Genomic DNA, 14,990 nt, shown 5'->3' with positions numbered 1-14,990 from the left:
TTACTATCTTAATACAGTTTTTTGATACTTTAAACACGTTTTTAGCATAACCTTAATATTATAATAATGTTCGAGACTACTTTATTATGAAATAGATTAAAAATACTTAATTAAATATTTAATAATTATTCGTATGCTTGTTAATTAGTTCACAGTTATTTTTTTTTTTTAAAGTAAATTTGATTTCGTCATAAGTTTGCCGTGTTTTATTTATAATTGTCTACTGAGGTTATAAATATATATTTAGTTTAAGCCTAATAATTTAAAACCACCATATTAAAACACAAATTAACATAAAATTGTATTGCGTTTATATTTGTTATGTTTATTCTTGTTCATAATTTAATATTTAGAGAAAAAATCTCCTTACCTACTACGTAACCATTTTACATTTTGAACAATTAAAACATTTACTTACATTTTTACGTGACATTTTAGTTATTAGAAGTTAGCAAAGATAATTTTAAATAAACATAATTATTGGTTGACTATAATTGAGGAACAATAAAATAGCATTTAGTAGTGGGCAACCCTGACACGCATCGACGCACCGCTCTAATTACGTTCTGTTATAAACCCTACGTTAATACGTTCCACATATGTATAAATTTTAACCCAAAACATACATAATTATAAAAAAATATCGATAGTTACACTCTATAAATAACAAGCAAACTATATATATATTAATTTTTTGTCGTATTAATGCTCTAACTAATTACGGAGTAACAGATAACTCGGTGTGTAGTGTGTACTTAATTTTTTTAACTTTTTTTAATCGAGCACGTAATTATCTAGTAACAATAAGAGTCATAAGGCGCGATCAATTAAAATTCATTAAATTCAAGGTTTAAAGATTTAGTAATTGTTTTTATTTCAGCTCATAATATGAATAATGTCAATTGTGAAAATATTTAAAAAAAAATGCTATTTTTAGAATAGTTTTTGTCTATAAAATACATTATAAAAAAAAGCAAATGAAGTACAAGAAACATAATAGTGAAGCAAAAAAAGCGAATACAAAAATTAAGATATTCTCCATATTATCGGTTTGTACCCGCATTGTGAATTATAGTCAACTTTATTTTTGTATGATGTTATATATTGCTTTTGCTATAAGTTATGTGTGCCTAATCAATAAATATAGTTTGAAGTAATAAATTTGTTATTATTATAATATGTCAATAATTAATCTTTAAAGAGACAGCACTTTTGACGTATTACCAAAAAGGCTTTTCGTTTCGCACTACCATTAATTTATGGGAACTATAATGTTCCGCGCGCTCTGTCAGCCTTCCGTTTTATAATCTGAGGTACTTCAATCTCTCATACTACATAAAACTTACATGACAGATACTTAAATAATACTAAATACCTAAATATGATATGGGTCATTTTTTATTTCTTTATTTATTTATTTCGGGTAGATTCATATCTATAATTCAAAATAACTTAAAACAAGAAGGTCGATAAGAAGGAATATAGATAAACATCCCCATTCTTACCGTCAAAATAATGATCCAGTCGGAGCCACAATTCTCACAAAATTATTCTTTAATTCAAATCCTACGTCCTCAAATGGCGTATAAAACCGAATATTTAGCCATTATTCATCACTGACAACAGCTCGCTTAAATAACGCTGGATTGAATGCAAAATTCAAAGAAAGAGCCGCGGATAAATCGCGGGAAAAACCATTATTCCCGGGCCGTATGTTTGTCAATAGGCCGGCTGATTGGAGGCTCCTCGACGCGCTGTGAGCCTGGTACTAGTGATTTACGGGCAAGCCGCGCTACTTGGCGCTTTGCCCGAGCATCGAACTCGGCCCCTGCACTTTATACGAGAAAAATTGCTTGGGACGCGGAAACGAAATGCGCCTACTTCGGGATACTGAGATATTGCTTAAGCCGTATGAATGAATAGCTAGCTCGATAAGTTAAGGCTTTGTTTACAATTTCAGTTATTTTGAGTATTTCATATTATAATATATTTAGATAAGAATAACCGTTCTAAATGATCCGAACAATAATTACAAAAGCGATAAAATAGCAATTTTTCTCATATATATAAAAAAATTAAGCCAAATAGCCTATCAGTGGTAATATACACATATGTATTTATATCCATATTATTATTTTTAAAACAAGTTTATAATTAGGAGACATCGCTTGGCATTTAATTAATTGAACGATACTATGAAACACGAAATTAATACGTAACCACTGACATAAATGTTTACAGTGAAATAGTGAATTCTGGTTTCACAGCTATTGACATTTATTGAACATTTATAGCGCTCTATTAATAGCTTTAAAAAAATCCATCAAGTAAATTACATCTAAAAAGTCAATCTAGCCGCGAGCTAATCTGCAATGTGAGCGATAATGGACGTTGGATGATTATCTTACGTTCGTATAATGACGTTACTAGTTACTACCGACAACAGAATACCAACTAATAATACCGGCTAAAAGCAATAATTTAAGTACTTACAATTTAACTAATAACACCAGATTATTAACTTACCAGTTAAAATAAATATTTGAATAATTTTAAGCAGGCAACACTATTTCCATCAGATTTTGTCGCTCTAATGATTATCCGACTATAAATACTTGATGCCATTTCCATTATAATCTGTTCTGGCTGTCGCCGACAAAATTGTGCCGTGGGCGTTTAAATGTAGCAGTAATGAGGTAGGGTAATGACGTTACATTATAGTATTAAATACTTTGACGATAACCGATATTACGTACATTAAACCTTTCTGTTATCGTGCTAATTGTTTTATAATTAACGAATCGCTAATAAATTACACTCGAAAGGATACAAATGTGCGTGAAATTAAAACGTGCAATTGTTTTCCGGTAGAATTGATAAATCGGTTTCGATATGTTATGTGTAATGTTTAATAAATTAATATGGATATGAAAATATTTAAAAAACTAATATAAATGTTGCAATACAATTTGCAGCTAATATTCAAGTATTAAACATATACAGCGACTAACAAACCGCAATGCCTTCTCATGGGTAAAATTGGTGTTTTACTGATGGTGTATTTAAAAAAGTTATATATAAATAAATATATGAGATTATGACGTCCAACGATCTATTTGTTCGTACCGTAATAAAACCACCACGTTATTTTCTTTGATGATAATACGGTGGACTTCTCTGTAGACAATTTGATGATCTTTAAGTGTTTATAAAATTCTCACTTATATTTTTGGCAGCGTTAAATAATTATGCTTACCCTTTTAATTTTCTCTTAAAAATATACTTATAAAGTCATTCGTCGAACTCTTATCAACTGTAATATATTCCATATATAATTAATCATTATTAAGAATATTATTTACAAAATGTATTATTAAACAAAAGTAAAACCACCAAAACCCTTTTTTTAAATTGTTCGAATATCCTTACTCAACAAAGAATTAAAAATACTTACTAAATAAGTTTTGAGCTTTTCCCTATGACTATTATACAAAAAAACATATTTTTTCTAATAATTTTGGTAAACTAGTCAAACACTTTGACTGACATCACGTCTGAATTTTTAAATAAAAATCATATCGTCGAACAAATTTCTTGCAAATAAAACTTTTGTGAGAGACTAGACGGTTTGAAGGTTATATTTTTCAGTGATGAAGGTGAAAGTAAATTGATGCCGAAAATACTTAAGAAACGGATCCTCAAATAAGACCAGTATCAACATAATAAATATTTAATACTTCGATTTACCTCTGCGTGGTTCATTTACTTTACCATTAGAACGAACAATATTTTTCTGAACTTCGATAGCCTGTAAATGTTCTACTGCTGAGCTAAGACCTCCTCTACGAGTACATTGAAGGATAGGTTTAGAGCTATCCACGTTGATTTGATTGAATTACTAGATGAATTGTTAACACAAATTATTTACATGAAAATTTTGTGGTGATTGCCGGCATAGGAGTTAGAACAATCTTCGTTTAAGGTTACATTTCGGCTAGTTTGATGTTACCTTGAATTGTATACTTTATTGTCTAATATAAGACATTCAAGTTGTGCTATATATTTTGTACTTGAATAGTTCGTCTAAGCTGATTATTTATTCAAAATATGCGTCAAAAAACGCTTATCTTTAAACTTTAATTGTAACTTATTTATTTGAAATATTTATCCATGATTTAATTAAACCGAAACAAATAGTATAAACTTCATATAGCACCTTTCTGATATCGTCTAAACATACACCATACTTTTTATAAGCTTTTTGGCTCATCGGCAATCATACCTACACTTGATATTTAAAAAAAATGTTAAAATTATCGAATTGTATGACATCAATAAACTTAGATTTAGTCTTTATCAATAAATACGTACTTAAATATATTTTTACAATTCTGCAATAAGGCGGTAATAAATCTATATGTTTGAATAATTTATATAATCCCCTTAGATACAACTTTATGTAAAGATATTATTATAATGATATACAAAAAAACCACGCTGATGACCGACTGATGGACTAAGGATTTTCCTTCCTTACCGTTAAGGAAACAGATGCGTAGTTTATCATTGGGGATCGGCATAATATGACTATATAGGAAGACGGATATATATTATATATCTTAGTATTCTTCTACAGTTTTGAATTATACATATACTTTTCTTTATTTTTTCCTTCACAATTTTTAAAAACAAATAACATTTGATATTGCTGAGCCGGATTTGGAACCACGACCAATTAAAGTAGGTGCTCTAATCATTAGTCTGAAGTCTAGACTAATGACCTTCTCAGATTTATATGTATAATATAGTATCAATATTTATTGAATTCTATTATAGGCATTTATGATAAGATCAACTGTTTTTGCAACATATGTTATATTACAATACAATGAACAATGAATTATTAATAAAAGCAAATTGATAAAATACAGGATGCCAAGATATCAATTAATTTGATAATAAATAACGATCTACAATCACTAAACGTTATGTCATCAGGAACTCTTGTATGAGATTTGTTGATTCAAATAATAATTAACAATCGTGCTTAAAGAATAACGTCGTAAGCGAATAAAGGAAAAAATATCACAAATATCTACTCCAGATCCTTGCATATACAGGATTATTGGTAATTCCACGTATTCCCGTTAGAAGGTGATAGGGGTGACTATTTGCGATAATTTTAACCCCCATATGCATGATGCAAAAGTGAACCATTTTTGAGTTATCACGTTTTTTAGATTTTTCCAAAATAAGTCAAAATTGCAACTTCAAAAATTTATTAAAAAAAATTTTTCGATTAAAATCTACTTTTTTCTTCTGATTTATAAAAACGATTAAACTCTGGATATTTTTCAATATTTAAACAATAATTATCGGTCCAAATTTAAAAATGCGAGACGGAAAACGATATTATTTCAATATTTTTTTATTTTTTTCCCTCAAATATGCCTGAAAAACAAAAAAAAACATTATGAAACTTGTTCTGCAGATTATTTTAAAAACATAATCGTTTAATTAGCTTTCCGAAAATGTATAAAAACTAGGAATTTATTTCAAAGCAACCGAAATAAAATGATCAGAAAGGACGCTGGTGGAAATTCGTATTCGAACGAACGACCGAATTCGTACTAAAGGTCGCTCTTTAAAATTCCCACAAAATTGATTTAAAATATCCAATGTAAAAAAACTTACTTATTTATTTAACTTACTTACTTAATACAAATTTAAAATTAAATTTAGATTCATAAACAGTTCAGTAGCTAAGTTACAATTAAACTTCCACAAGTTACAATTAAACTCTAAAAAGAAATACTAAAATGGTATTTAATATTCTCCGGATTCTTTAATAGAATCCTGAGATACTATTGAATATTTATGACTTTTATTGAGTTCTAAATAAACCGCAACAAAAATCGTTGATTACCATGAGCTACTCTGTCTTTTTATGTGTGCCTGGTAGCATTGAAAGCTGAGATTATTCCATTAGTTAATGTAAAACAAAGGTTTTCTATTTAACGTTTCACGAATTTCAAAGGAAAAGTTTTAGTTTCATAACATCGCGAGAACTTTTTAAGAGATTTATATATAAGCATATCTTCGTTAAGGTAATTAGGATAATAAATCAACTCCTTTAAATATATATTTGCATAATCTGTGTAACTGTCTAACATAACTTTTATGGGTACTTTTCTATATAAAAGTGAAAGCGATTACCACTAACGCTCGGGTCGCAATATGTCACTGACTCTTGATAGATGGTTATTATAATGAAATGGTGACAAATCGTCCGTAATTCGATGACGTGTAAATTGGTTAATAAATCATAATAGAAATAATTTACGAAGTTAATCTGTCGACAACTATATGAGTCGTAGTTTTTCAATTATATTATTATTCATTCATATCTCAGAGTCTAAGTTTTGTTACACCTTAAACTTCGTGTAGGCGTTACATTATGAGCTTAACAAAAACAGCAATATAAAAAGCAACATAAAAAATTATAATAAACGGGCTTAGGAATTTTATAAACGATAGTTTATCAACAAAAAATATATTTAAAACGCTTCGAAGTCAATTTCTTACAATTTACCATCGGCCATATTTCATATTTCTATTATATTTCTTTATGCAAATATCATCGACACCTGTTACTTGGAATTAGTCAGTTCTACGCCTTTCGTTAAAATTTAAAGTCATTCAGATTCTCGTATGTACATATATACAAACATAGCATTACCCTTCTTGGCTATAATTTAATTAACATAATATCGATGTATCCGTTCTTGGATAACGTTTAAATTAATGTAAGTACATTGAGTAATTGGTATGCCGGCTGCAATCATTACTTTTTTATTCGTGTATTTTTTTTTTATTTATCAGAAGCATGAGGTTGCAAATATATTGGCTCGACTCTCGAGAATAATTAATTTCGAAAAACGCAAATTATAAATAATTTACATAAATACTTTTATTCTTGAATAATTGTTTGTCAATATTGAATTTTTTATTGGATTACTAAAATTGCGAACGATTTTTTGTTAATGAATTCAAAATAAGATTATTAAAAAAAACAGTCATAAGCAAATAAAAATCCCATGCAATAAATTTCAACGTATTTAAATAGATCCGGCATATTTTTATAGCTGAAATGCTGTTTACCTTTGACAGGAAAGATCCTTTGTCGATGAATGGGATAACTTTAACATCATTAATTTTTATTTTCTTTAATTCCAGAATGTTCTATAAGACCTAGGCAATAGCTAAAATTGCTATAAAAATCTATGTTTCAAATGTTATATATGTATATAAAAATATGATTATATTTTCAATAAAATATGAAACAACTACCGAATTCTTCAAAGGAATTGTCAAGGGATTTACAGTCAAGTACCATTTCGCCCTGTAATTTCGTTCAATAAACTAAAGGTTGCCTCTTTACAAAACCGTAATGGATTCTGACCCTCTTGATGTTACAAAATAAACAAAGGACGCTCAAAGCTTTGTTAACAAAAAGATCCTTTTAATATCGTTAGCTCATATAAATGGGTAAATAAAAATGTTTGCTTATATTAATTTTTTGTATTTCGTTGTGATTACATAATTGAACTGATAAAATACCAGCAACTAGTTTAATGCCGTTGCTTCACACGTAGTACAAAATCTAATTTTAAAATAAAGGTTTATAGCATTTTTCTTGGTTGTTCGGCTCAAACTTATCACCTGTAATATACTTTGTTAGTACATTATTTGTTATTACATACTCATGGTATTACGATTATCCGACTTGATATTACGACCCTATTTAGGCTATCGTGTTTATTAGGCGGCGTTTACCCTTAATTGGACCTGTCCACCCTTGGGAACTGGGGTTATTATTAAATTCACCTACAGTGATGTATAATCATTTTTCATTCCTATTTAAATGTTTTCTTCGTGTAAATATTTAAATAGAACAAAATGTGCACTTTCCTTGTGTGGTTTATTTGTTAGGGTGCTATAAATTCAAAAAAAGGCCCCCTAATGACACTTCGTTGAGTGTGTCTCCAACGATATGGTATCCAGAAATTATTTTTATCATGTACGAGTGGAATATTCTAATAGTCTGCTATGTTTCATCATCATTAGAGCAAAAACTATAAATGACAGCATTTTTCACTGTAATTATAGTCATATCTTAATAATAACCGCCTCTGCAGTACTAGTTTTCAAATATGAATTTTATACATAACCCGCCTCGAACAAGCCGGAGCTTAAAAATATTTAGCTCTTTCGTCCTTTTCACACGTATTTCATTTTATTGCTGTCTTTCTCATTCCCAGCTTATGTTCAGAGACTAAAGGAAATGGGTGCTGTAGTGTGGAAAACAAACAGATTGAGTTTCGCTATTTGTTCTCCAGACAGACTTAAATTGTTTTCTAAGTCAAACGTCACTACGTAGATATAAAATAGTATTAATAAAGTTCTGCTTGTTATTGGTTGGCATTTTTATAATACATAATTGCAATATGAGCACGCATTTGCGTAACTGAAGACTTAAATTATACTCGTATGCAACTGCTGTCATTGTAAATCGACTATGCAAAATTGCTTAGGTATTCATTGGACGTCGTGTGTGGTCTTTAAAATGCGATAAATCATTTTCTTAAGAAATAAACATTATAATATACTTTTATCGGATGAAATATGTTTATGGTAAACAAATTAGTATTTTCTTAGACATTCCTGATAATGCGTTTAAGAATAAACGTATAATATAAAGCAATTTGCAAGCACGAGTACACAATTAGAATAAATTAAACAAGAACGGAGCCAAAGATAAATAATATTAATAAATAGTTACGTGACACTTTATAAACTTCTATTATCGATATCGTAAATTAATAATAATATAATGTTTCTCACCGTTCCCAGCTGGATCTATCGATGACTGGCGATGGCAATCCCAAACAGACACAATCCATTCAGCACTAAAATAGCACTATAGTTAACACTATCACTGCTGAAGTGGCACCATCTAATGCACCATCACATCAACACCATGCGAACGATCGTTGCACCAGACAGCACGGCTCGACACACCTACGAAGAAACAAAATGGATCAGCACACCGGAACACATAGTTATTCGTCACACAAGCGTAGGGCGCGATTGAGCGAGCGACAACAAACGCGCGTCACGAATGCACGCTTCTCGAGTACTGGCGAGTGGCGACGGCGTAAGGCGTTAGCGGATCCGAGCGAGCGGCAAAGCGGAATCCGAGCAGCGTTGCTCGATGCTCCCCGCGGCAACAATCATTTCACGCATCACTAAGTGGAAGTGTAAAGTGTAAAATTACACGCAAATAATGTCCATCTAGCAGTCTGTTGTGTTTCTTTCGAGTGTCCTCGATGAGTGGGCGCGATGATGCCAATTTAAATATTTAGAGCCCGTCGTCGTAGTGTTAGAATTATACTAGTTTGAGTTAAATGAAATGGGCGACAAGTGTTAATTAAATAAATATGAATATCATTACGTATGTGCAATATAAATGCCACTACAGATCCGTCGGTTCGTAAAACTAAAGATAGAAAGAGAAGTCCGAACCGCGTCAAGCGTGTGCAACATGGCGAGGAGGCGCGGGCAGCAGGCAAGGGGAAAGGGGACTGAGCGGGAACATGGCTTCCAAAATTATTACACAAACATTTATGCATGAAGGGATAACAAAATGTTACTGCAGTTACACCGTTCTGATTGAGGCACATTTATTCATAACGCTATGTTATATGGACTAGGGACGCGCTCGATTGATAATTATAAATGTTCAAGTAATTGGGCTCGAATGGAGACCACATGCCAGTTCATGAGCGCGCGGTAGGCGGCGATAATAACTTTTTTATTTCTATGTGTGCGTGCGTCCAAGGAAACATGTGAGATAATAAAAAGTTATGTTTAAACGCCTGACTCGTAAAGTTTATTTGTATAATACATTCTTTAAACAAACGTACCTATAATTACGAAGCGCTTAATTGATTAAAACGATATTACCGGAGCATGACTTGTAACAATCCCTTTACCATATGTATGTATGTACATACGACTTCTATAAGACCATCGTTTTTGAAATATAGTATCATCTTAAAAATGTGTTGATTGTCCGAATGTGACTTCGCGATTCTCGGTTAAGAAACACGTGTTCTTTGCACTGTGCTAACTCGGCTTTATTAGTTAAATTGCTGAATGATTCATGTTTGTGCATTTATAATTATATTTAGAAGGAAAACGTATATACATAATGCGTATAATGAGCTAAAGTAACAAATAATAATCCGTTAGACAACAACACGCATGTGCTATTATAATTAGAATTTATTTATATACATAAACACAATGTACCAAAAGTACAGTACAAAGAAGCAATAAATACGCGGTCAAGATTTATATAGTAACTATTTTTAATTCATATTTGTATATATTTAAGCACTTAATGTTAGTACAAAAATAATATCATTTACGATAAAATATTTCTTGCACAAAACCACTTTATTTGTATTTAACTATGTATTTACCAACGAAACAGTACTCTTTCTTTTATTTCGGTTGACGAACTATTCGAATGATAGAATTAAAACTAACTCAATAAAATGTTCGGGTCTTTTGTATAAAACTTGACATATTTGATACCACTATCTAATATGTCAAGTTTTATACGAAAGACCCGGAACGGTATGGTGTTTACATACATCTTATTAAGCCCTTTATGTAAATTACACTCATACAAAACAAATTGGAGGTTATAATTATTGACATAAATAACAAATGCAAATTATTGTACAATAAAAGCGGAATAAAATAAAACCTGTTGAAATTAATGCATATGTATGTACGTATTAATGTTACTGTTAAACGTTCCCGTATTTTATTGCAAAACAATTTATTTATACGCTTACATATTTGCAATTCTTTTTGATAAAATACGAGAAATTTTAACTATGTACTCAGATTTTTGAGAAGCAAAGAATATTTTTCCGATACATCCGTACTCGATCCGATTCGTATTGCAAGGGAGGTATTTCTTATGTTCTTTTGTTACGATGACTGTGGTCGGCTCTTTGTTATGAGATACGAAGAATCCGAATAAGAGAAACTAAAGCATTATCCGTGAAACGAAAGATAAAGTATCGTGTTATTCAAGTGGAATATCACAATATCATTGTATTTATCCAAGCTATGATTAAAAATCAACAAATTAATTTATTATTATTATTATTATTCAGAATATTAAACAAATATTGTAAGAGTAATTCAAACTTCATACGAAAGGTATATTTTTGTCGTAAAATCTATAACGTACTTCAGAAATAGTTGGTACATAGAAAGTTTTCAATTTAATATGAAATAGACGCGTATCACATCGCAAACCGTGCAAGCGCTTCAAATATGAACAGAATCCTAATACTTGTAACGTAATTCATTTTTGAAAGTACGTATTTCTGTTTCAAGCGAATTATTATTTTATATACTTTCCTTTAAATAACACTTTCGCATGTATTTACATTTACCGTTGGCTATTGTATGGCGGCTACAATAAACATAATGTTACGGGTACATACGCATTGTGTTGTTACGTCGCTTTTTCATTGGATCGTGAGATAGTTCGTCGAGTCAAATGCTTAGTAAGTATTTACTTTCATGTGGCAAGGAATCGATGACATTTGGCATTTTTACAATGCAAGTGTTGCATAGTTATACATCGGAGTGACAGCAATTTGTAGCCGATAACCACAACTGCAACGCGACACTCCACTCGATCGGCCCACTCACTCTAAAGTGATTGATGTCCTGGTGTCAATTTCGCGTTATCGCCGACACCGTGATCCCGAAGCTGCTTCGATGAGATTGTTGCATAAATTTACACGTTGACTAAGGTTGCTTTACTGGATATGTAACTAATATAACAACCACAGCTGGTATATTTGTTGACGTTATTTATTAATGTTTCCTTTGTGCGTGCTTACGTTTATTCTCCCTCTTGGTTTTGGGGCGAGAACAAGACGTGTGATCACTATTTTATCTGTTACAGAAATAACGTTTCATAATATATCGTCTGATAAGCATTTAATAAATAACATAACATGTTATTTGATTTATTTTTAAAGAAAAAATTGAACCTGTATATATACTTTATTCCAAAATATAAAACAACAATCATTTCCTTCAACGATTTAATTAAATATTGTTATATGTGATGAAATTTAATTTCTGTCGTTTCATTCTTACATAAAAAAAACCGCTGTAAAACGACTAAAGTAACAGTTTGGTCGATTGAGGCGTGTGACGAATATTATTAACGCCCCAAACGAATTCTACAATACAATGAACAGCTTTCTGCGACCCCTTGATCTCGTTCATTCAAACTTACATATAAAACGACACTATTTGTTGTTTGAAAACGTTTTAAGCTCCTCGTAAAATTATTTCGTTACTGGTTTAATAGAAGCATTTGCTCTGAATAATGTTATAAAACATTATCGCCTTAAAACGTTTCCTTGTCAAAATAAATAAAGCGTATAACAAGGGGTCTTTCTATTTTGTTTTAGTTTATGATGCAATGAAATTTTAAAGTCACGTATTATTTCAACACGATTGTGGCAACGATTTGAGATTTTAATACTATATAATTCATGATGATATTAATAAATGACAATAATAATTAATGTCCTTTAGTAGTTTTTGTTAATTACAGTTTTAACGAGAATCGTCAACAAAGGAGCGAAAGTTAATAGCAGTCAATTCGTTTAAAAAGCTTTGAAACAATTGTCCATAGCCAGGAGTAAAAAAATAATTACATGTTATTATGAAGTGTCACCTGCTGTATGTTTATGCTACCCTGTTTTCCCCTCGCTCACAAGTTACGGTATTTTGCTGACGTTGAATACTCATGTGAAACCACCATATCTTTATAACTGCTGTTTGCCGCATAATTATTATTTTCTATGATTATCATAAATATATATTTTAAAAAAACATTTGCACTTTACGGTCGGTCATATTTGAAAAACTGAATTACTTTTTTTATCATGGAAAAGATTTTCATTATATAATACTGTTAGAATAAAAAAGTCGCTTGTTTTTGCCGGATCCAGGCATTACTTAGGCGATATTACTGTATAATTTTATTATATATGTTTATCAATGTAGTCAAGAGAAAATAGCTTTTCTGTCACGGGAATTAATTAGTTTAAAAATAATGAAAAAGGAAATTCAAACATGTAACGTAAATACAAACTGTAGGTTAAGCCAAGTAATTCGGATCGATACTTTTGATGTTATTAAACGAATAAGATGAAAAAGAGTTAGGGTGCGTTGGAAGATGTAATAGCACTCAGTAAGTGGGCACGGATACGTTCATTAAGATCGTTTGCGTGACAGTGATTGTTTTATAAAATGTGTTAGTATCTTCAATAAAACGCTTCCTTAATTTTAAACTTTATTTACGCAAAGATCGAATAACATTAATATTTTGAATTATTTCCGTCACACATACACAATACCTATAATACCTATAAATGTTTTACTGTGTTATTAATTAAAGAATGGCGCGTCGACTTTAGAATGTGAATCATAGACACAAAGCATAAATCAGTGTTTACAAAAATGCCTAAAAATCTCATATATGAAGAAAATATACATTATATAAAAAAAAAATCATATATTATTTAATACCTATATGAAGCAATTAACCATAAGGCATAGAAGGTTTTGGAGAGATCTTCTAATGTGATGGTGAAGTATATTAAAAGACCAAGACAAATGTTATTGAAATGAAGCAAACGCGGGGCACTGAAAACTCAAATACATTTTCTAAAAATCTCCGCGGTCGATGACACGACAAGGAGCTAATGTTTCGTTATAATTAAAATTCTTGTAACATCAAAGAAATAAAACAATGTCTCGTTAAGCATCGGCGTGATTTACTTTAGGAACTTCGTTGCTACAACACGATTCCCATTATGAAAACGTAATAACCGAATTTCGTATTCATGTAACATTACAATATTTCCTTTCCCTATCCGCATCTGAGCATTTTGTAAACTCCGTAAAAATACACAACCCTTGGTGCCTTTATACTTTCTTATTTGAAATACTTTTGATCTTTCTTTTGATACTATGCGTTTATTTGATGCTCTTCAAACGGAATTGGAAACAAGTAATAAAACCGTTGGTAATAAGAATTCGTGATGGTTTTATAATAAGATGATGCGTTTATCGTATCGTTTTGTTTGCTGTGCGATTTAAGTCCAAATAGAACAATAAAGAGTGATTAATAATGTCGTACAAACCTCGTAAATGACTCATTAATTGTCTCTAGATTAAATTCCGAATTTTGTAATCAAAAGATTATAAAAGATTATCATATATATATTAGACTATTTAAGTCTAAATAAGACTTGATCTTACCTAAAGTAACTTACATGACAAATATAATAAAATCTGTAATCGTTATGACACTTCCAAGTCATCACAAGCAGAGTTATTCAGAAGTTATAGTCATGTGTATATAGCTATATCATATATATCCTCGCCAAACATTTCAAATAAAAAAAACCTAATGGTCAATAAGACTACATAGAAAACGCAAAAACCAACATAGTTCTATAGTTTACGTTAAGTTGATGAATTTATGTAGTCTATCCAATTATATACTTCGAAGTTTCTACTCAAGATAAAATTCCAATCCTAAATAGTTAATTTAACCTTAACATATTTTTTATAAATAATTAAACCTCGCTCACACTGAATTTATAGCAATACTGTAAGAGGAGAGCCGAGATGGCCCAGTGGTTAGAACGCGTGCATCTTAACCGATGATTTCGGGTTCAAACCCAGGCAGGCACCACTGAATTATCATGTGCTTAATTTGTTTATAATTCATCTCGTGCTCGGCGGTGAAGGAAAACATCGTGAGGAAACCTGCATGTGTCTAATTTCAACGAAATTCTGCCACATGT

General features: G+C 30.7%; 1 protein-coding gene across 5 annotated transcripts in view; it reads right to left on the bottom strand.

Annotated features, from left to right (window-relative positions):
- LOC113400161 (zinc finger protein 608-like) overlaps positions 1–14,990 on the bottom strand; it is a 93,084-nt gene that overhangs the window by 62,101 nt on the left and 15,993 nt on the right. For 2 of the 5 annotated variants that reach the window (XM_026639627.2, XM_026639628.2), the window contains exon 2: positions 8,905–9,081. The exons of 1 other annotated variant lie outside the window; for it this stretch is intronic. The gene's annotated coding sequence lies outside the window, so the exon portion shown is untranslated. Of the gene's footprint in view, positions 1–8,904; positions 9,208–14,990 lie in introns of those variants that run through there. 2 more of the 5 variants (XM_026639630.2, XM_026639629.2) reach the window with 1 other exon arrangement.

Source organism: Vanessa tameamea, chromosome 18, assembly GCF_037043105.1.
Source record: "Vanessa tameamea isolate UH-Manoa-2023 chromosome 18, ilVanTame1 primary haplotype, whole genome shotgun sequence".
Classification (NCBI taxonomy): domain Eukaryota; kingdom Metazoa; phylum Arthropoda; class Insecta; order Lepidoptera; family Nymphalidae; genus Vanessa; species Vanessa tameamea.
Note: the sequence above shows the minus strand (reverse complement) of the source record. Positions and strands in the feature narration are given on the sequence as shown.